General features: G+C 39.1%; 1 protein-coding gene and 1 pseudogene across 1 annotated transcript in view; both read right to left on the reverse strand.

The window, feature by feature from the left end:
* The window catches only part of HPSE2 (heparanase 2 (inactive)), a 404,410-nt gene that overhangs the window by 271,081 nt on the left and 126,134 nt on the right, over nt 1–7,195 (reverse strand). The window lies entirely within an intron of this gene.
* Nucleotides 757–1,374, reverse strand: LOC125933147 (ATP synthase subunit O, mitochondrial-like; annotated as a pseudogene).

Consider the following 7,195-nt stretch of genomic DNA (forward strand, 5'->3'; position numbering starts at 1 on the left):
ATAAGCTGTCACCTCACACCTGTTAGGATACCATTGTCAAAAAAACAAAGGAGAAGAAGTGTTGGCGAGGATGTGGAGAAAAGGGAATGCTTGTACACTTTTGGTGGGAATGTAAATTAGTGCAGTCACTATGGAAAACAATATGGAGGTCCCTTAAAAATTAAAAATAGAATTACCAGGGCACCTGGGTGGCTCAGTCGGTTAAACATTCAAGTCTTGATTTCAGCTCAGGTCACAAACTCACAGTTCATGGGTTCAAGCCCTGCATCAGGCTCCACACTAACAGTGCAGAGCCTGCTTGGGATTCTCTCTCTCTGTCTCTCCCCCACTTGTGCGCACATGTGTGTTCATGCTCTCTCTCACTCAAAAATAAACAAGTAAACTTAAAAAAAAACTTTAAAAAATAGAATTACCATTTGATCTAGAAATTTCACTTTTGGATACATATCCAAAGGAATTGAAATCTGGGTCTCAAAGAGACATCTGCACTTTCACCTTCATTACAGCATTATGCACAATAGCCAAGATATGGAAACAAACCTAAATATCTATCAATAGTTAAATGGATAAAGTAAATGTGGCATATAGATACAATGGAATATTACTCAGCCTTTAAAAAGAAGGAAATTCTGCCATTGTAAGGCTGAAAAATACTCCATTGTATGCTTGCACCACATTTTCTTTTTGCTGTCATTCAGGAAGCATTTTATTGTTGCTCCAAGGTTAGGAATTTTCACTGACAGAGAATCAACACTTTCAGGAAATTTCCCATAAAGCCCTGCTTAGCTTCTGAATCTTGGTTTTCACAGATGTATCAGCATATTTCTCTCCAGTACAATCAGTGCACCCATGATTGACAGTTCAGTCTTAACTTCCAATTTCGGCCTTTACTTAGGAAGGTCTTCAGTACTGTTTTTAATTCATAGAGTGGATTCATCTAAAGGAGGTGCAGTGGTAACTGTGCAAGGGACTTCTCCAGGGTGGATGCTCATCACGGTTGACAAGGCAGAAATGACTCCAGGGATAGTGTTCAAGTGACCATTTTCAACAAGCAAATTGACCAGGTTAGATGTGAGGAGATAGAACCTCTCTTTTGCTTTCATGTCATTTAGGCTTTTCACTTTCACTGAACACTTTATGCAGGGATTCATAACAGAAGCAGTCATTTTGGGTTCTTTCAAGATTGTGCTCTCAACAATTCCTTATCTACTTTATTCTGTTTAGATGCTGAATAAATAGCGGTGGCATACAGACCTTCGATACCATATATCTGAAACGGTTGCCTCACAAGTTTGGCAAACAGCCTGACCACAGATGTACTATACTAAAATATGGCACCTGCAGGGAGAGCCCAGAAAGTGCTGGGGTGGCCATTTTCTCTGGGCAGCTGTAGATCCATGTACCACCTTTTCTTTACCCATTTAACTGTTAATGGATATTTAGGTTGCTAGAATAGATTAATCTGGTGGACATTATGCTAAATGAAATAGTCCAGACATAGAAAGAAAAAGCCTATATGATCTCACTTATATGTGCCATCTAAAACAGTCAAACAAGGGCACCTGGGTGACTCAGTCAGTTAAGCGTTGGACCTCGGCTCCAGTCATGATCTCATGGTTCGTGTTGGGCTCTGTGCTAACAGCTCAGAGCCTGGAGCCTGCTTCAGATTTTGTGTCTTCCTCTTTCTGTCCCTCCCCTGCTCACACTCTGTCTCTCTCTCTCTCTCAAAAATAGATAAACATTAAAAACATTTTTTAAATAAAAAATAAAATAGTCAAACAGAAACAGAGAGTACAATGGTGGTTGTGAGGGGTTGGGGGAGATAAATGGGGAAGTGTTCATCAAAGAGTACAAAGTTTCAGTTATGCAAAATAAATAAGTTCTGGAGATCCACTGTATGACTGATTAACAATACTGATCCACTGATTAACAATACTGTATACTTAAAATTTTGCTAAGAGGGGATATATTATTTTAAGTGCTCTTACCACTAAAAGACAAACAAACAACACCTCTTTCCAAAGTCAAGGGGGTGGAGAAAACTTTTTGAAATAAATAAGATTATGGCGCTAATAGTGATGATAGTTTCATGGGTATATACTTATCTCTAAACACATAAAGTTGTATATATCAAATATCTACAGCTTTTTATATGTCATTAAAACCTCAATAGAGTGGCTTAATAAAATTCACCTACTAATTTCATATTTAATGGGGAAAGACCGAATGCTATGTTGTTTGCAGTAACAATAAATAAGAAACAACTTAAATGTCCATCAGTAAGAACTGATAAGTAATTTAAAGAAAACGAACCAGAGATACATGTATTAGGAGAGAGAAATCTCAAAAACATAAGCAGAATAAAAAAAGGCAAGTTGCAGAATGATATAGATTGTCAAAATATAAAAATAACATCATACATTCACTATGGAAATACATTGCAGCATTATATAACATACTATGTATATACCTGTGCATATGTCTCTCTACATGTATATAGGTGTGTGTATATATATATATATATATATATACACACATCTATGTGTATCATGTATGTAGTATAAGTAAAATAAAAATGTGGACAAATGTAAGTTAAAAATTCAGTGCTTAGTGGTTACCTATGTGTTGAGATGTAGGACAGTGGGATTGGAAAGGAACACTCAGGTGGCTTTAACTATATGAGATGTTTTCTCTTAGAAAAAATAAAGATCTGAAGCAAATATGTCCATATGTAAAGACTTCTCAATCTTAACAAAGATAGTTATTGGTGAGTAGGTGGTATTTATTTCATTATTCTCTATACACTTTTTGTGTAGTTTGTTTTTTTCCTAATAAAATTACTAAAAAAAGGTTTAACATACTTATTTTAATGAAAAAGGTTGCCTCTGGAGAGGGGCTAAGATAAGTGGCGGCAGAAAGGTAAGGAGAAGGAGACTATTGCTTTTCATCATAAGCAACTCTGCACTATTTGATTTGTAACCTTGTTGATTTACAACTATAATAAAAAGATTTTTTTTTTAATTTTAGACAGAGGGAGAGAGAGAATACATGCTAGCCAGAAAGGGGCAGAGAGACAAGGGAAGACAGAAGTCCAAGCAGGCTCCATTTTCATTGCAGAACCCAAAGTGAAGCTTGATCCCATGGCCGTGAGATCATGACCTCAGCTAAAATCAAGAGTCAGATGCTTAACTGGCTGAGCCACCCAGGTGCCTCTAATAAAAAGATTTTTATTTGTTTTAATGAAAGATGGTCTTTTACTGGAAGAGTTTAAGACCACTTTATAGATTCTAAACTCTTGGAGGCCTTGATCTTACTTGTCCTTGTGTTCTTGAGTCTAGCTGCAGTGCCCAGCACCTAGAGTGTAGTCAGTACATATTTATTGTTTGCTGTATTTTATTTCCTAAAGATTATAGTCCATTTTTATCTCTCTGTTTTCTAATCACTGGTAACAAATTTACTCCTTAGTTACACCATTTAACTCTGTGGTACTTCAGATTCCTTATTTTTCAAGTGTAAATAATAATATCTGTCTTGCCTACTTCCCAAGCCTATTTTAAATTTCAAACAAGAAAACAGATATCCATTTTCTTGAAAATTATAAAGCATATTTGAATTGAAAAAAAATGTATATCACTGAAAGACTGGGAAGAATTCCCAAGAAATCATACCATCACATTAATATCCACAGTCCAACCACTTCCATAACATGTCAGTAACCATAAAAAAAAATCTTACTTCCATATATGTGTCTTGAAGCCTCTAAATATGGCGTGTTCTGGTGGGGTGGAGGTGGAGGTGGCAGTTATGATTCTGGTTAGGGACATTATGAAAATTGGCTTCTTTAGTCATGAAAAAATATTTTCTTAGGAAGATATTTCTTAAGATGCCATGATGACACACTAACCAGTTTTTTGGCAAAGGTCCCATTGAGCCAGTGGTAAATCTTACTATATGGCAGTAAGAAGTACAACACTTCTTACTTGACTTAAAACCATTTTGGCTCTAGGGCAGACTCAGCTCTCCCATGAGGGAGGGGTGGGGATGCTAAATAATTCAGGGAAAAGAAATGATTATACAGAGATATGGGGCATCTCTCCAAATATTGTGATTCTAATGGGGAACAATAAAGAACTGATCCAGAGAAGGAGGGAGAGGGTTAATGGAAAAGGTCACTAAATACTTGTTGGCACTGATTTAGTCACTTGGGTATTGAGTGTAATCAATGATGAGACATGGTCCTTGCTTTCAAGGAATTTATAGGCTGTGGATAGACTTGGATACAACCAGCAGATTATCAACATGGAATAGAATAATGAGACAGAAACATATGCACTAGTCATGTTGGTCACATACAAAAGCCACACTTTTATATTGCATTAGTTTTCTCTTGGATGTAAAGGTGGAACGTTGTTGCTAAGAATCTTTGTCCAGAAATGGCATGGATAGACAAATTGCTTTGCCAAGGCCACCGAAAGAGTGATAGTGCACACACTCGGTGATCTATATCTCATGTGCCTAGAGGAAGCCCAAATGTGCCTCTCATTGCTACAGGGAGTTGTCAGTTTATAATTTTATTGTGTTCCAAAGACTCATTTATCAGTAAGCTGTGGGAAATCTGGCATATATATTCACACAGAAACAAAACCACAAATGGGGGTCATTTTTTAGACAGGCCAGGAAAGGTTGTACGAACCCATTTTAATTAAAAAAATTGTAATAATAATGGTATGGTAGAGTCTGATTCCTATGTGTACAATATATGTGTGTGTTTGTATATTTTGAATTTGAATTGGAGATGCCCGGATCCTCTTTCTCTGGATACAGCCCCTCAGACAATTTCATCTGCTAGTATTGAACATGAAGATTCACTGATCTTAAGCAATGACTCTGTGTGAGTGTGTATGTGTGTGCCATGAAATATGCCACTCAGAAATCCTTCTACATGGAGTATAACCAATTATCTGCTCCAGCTGCTGCCCTTCTGCATTCACAACTGTGTTCATGCTGAGCCTCTATTTCCCATGAGCTGTTTTTCCCAGACAGTGACTAAACATGGTGATCAAAGGTACTAAAGTGTGCCCATTCCAGCAAGTTGCAGCAGTCCTACAAACAAATTTGGCTTGAGGATTTCCCATCAGCATGACAGAATCATTTTTTTTGGAACTGTGCTATAGTCTAAGACTCTGTATGCCCTATTCTTTCTTTCCTCTCTCCACAGACATCAAGGCTCTCTTCCCCTTTTAAAACTACCCATGCTTCCAATCCCTGGCATATATAATCCTATCTTTGTGTCTGCTTCTTGACATACTCAAACTACTGCAAATGAGAATGAGAAAGGTCCAAGTAAGATGGGGAATTGGGACTGGCTCACTCACCACCTTGTAGGAAAGAAGAATACCATCCTGAATGTGGTATGTGGGTGTCAAAGATTTCACTGGTGATGACATGAGACAAGAGGCACCTTTGTTTATAAAGGCACACTTATATCCTGTGGTAGAAGAGCAGACAAAGCTAAATAGAAAACTGAAGGTCAGATCCTCACAGGGCTTCACAGAGACATTTGAATGCTTAATTGAGATAGGTCTGTTATCACATCAGGACTCAGAATGGAAAAATACAGTACCCTGAAATATGGGTTAGGGATATCTGGATTGATGCCCAGATGTTGGAGCTGAATATGCCCCTGAGGCCCCAGAGCTTACAAGGTGGTCCCCTCTTCGCCAGTAAGAGGTTGCACTTGCTCTGTGTTGCAGAACAGTGCAGAAGACTTTCCCTTTAAGACAGCAGTTTTCCTCCTCAGAAATGCCCCATCTTCTCTCCTGGCTGAAAGGCTGATGCCTGGACTGAAGCCCAGCACTACCCAGTTAAGGAAATTAAGATACTCCACAGTCCAGGAGTTGAGAGAATTAGCTAGCATGTATCAACGGGAACCAGGGCTATATTCCTGGGATTAAATTTTGAGGATGCCTGATCAAGAGGGCCAGAATTTAAGACTGGATAATCAAGAATTCATTGACTCAGGGATGTTTGTTTGGAACATGGAATTTAACACCCCAGCAAGGATTCGAGAATGGTGCAAATTCACTGCTGAGATAACATTTAGAAGCCTAGAAAGAGTAATGGCTATGTTGAGCAGAGTAGAAGTGACTGAGTTGCCCTGGCAGATAGTAGAAGGAAGAATAAAAGAGACTGAGGGAAGAGGTCATGCTAGAATGGATATATTAATAAGACTGGAACACCCACCAGAGGAGTAGGGTGCATAGAAGAAGCCAAATGACACCATTCCACCAAGGCCATTTGAAATGTGTGGTGGAAAAAAAGAAAGAAAGAAATGTGCTGGTGAGAGGGGTACAGCATCACTAATAAGTTCAGTGGTGACTATTAGCCACAGGTCAGGTTTGGGTTTGTCAATAGGCATGAAGTTGGGATGATGGGGGTCAAAGGATTAGAGCTCAAGTGGTGGTACTTCAACTGTAAAAACCCAAAAAGTTACAATTATTATGATGGCCAGCAAGGTTAGAGGGGCAGCCAAGAGGATCTAACCAGAAGGGAATTGTGAAGATGGTTAATAAAGCATGACATGCTCATCCCTAATATGGGCAGCCAACAAGAGTATTATTTAAATATCTACAACTACAAAAAGACAAAAATGGATAAGCAGGAAGTTGAGGATGATTTCTCCAATGAAAAGTTCCTAACCTCTTGCTAGTTGTTGGTTCTGAGCCACTTTTTAGATCCAGAATCTGCTGACTGAAGACATGGCCAGATCTTTAGGAGTAACACTGTAGCATCAGGTAATGATTCTCCTTCCCGCCCCCCCACAAAAAAGTACCTATAGTCATTTACTCAGATAACTGTACACTGAAGAAAAGAAAGCACCCACACATTCTGAGGAATATTTAGTACAGGGCTGAGTGGACAGTGATACCTGGAGACTCAAGGTGTCAACATGGCCCTCATATTAGAATGGAGATTATTACGGTCAGGTAATAAATGGAGTCCTAGAATTGTGCCTAATGAAAATCAGATGTTGGGGCGCCTGGGTGGCGCAGTCGGTTAAGCGTCCGACTTCAGCCAGGTCACGATCTCGCGGTCCGTGAGTTCGAGCCCCGCGTCAGGCTCTGGGCTGATGGCTCGGAGCCTGGAGCCTGTTTCCGATTCTGTGTCTCCCTCTCTCTCTGACCCTCCCCCGTTC

This window comes from Panthera uncia, chromosome D2 (assembly GCF_023721935.1).
Source record: "Panthera uncia isolate 11264 chromosome D2, Puncia_PCG_1.0, whole genome shotgun sequence".
NCBI lineage: Eukaryota > Metazoa > Chordata > Mammalia > Carnivora > Felidae > Panthera > Panthera uncia.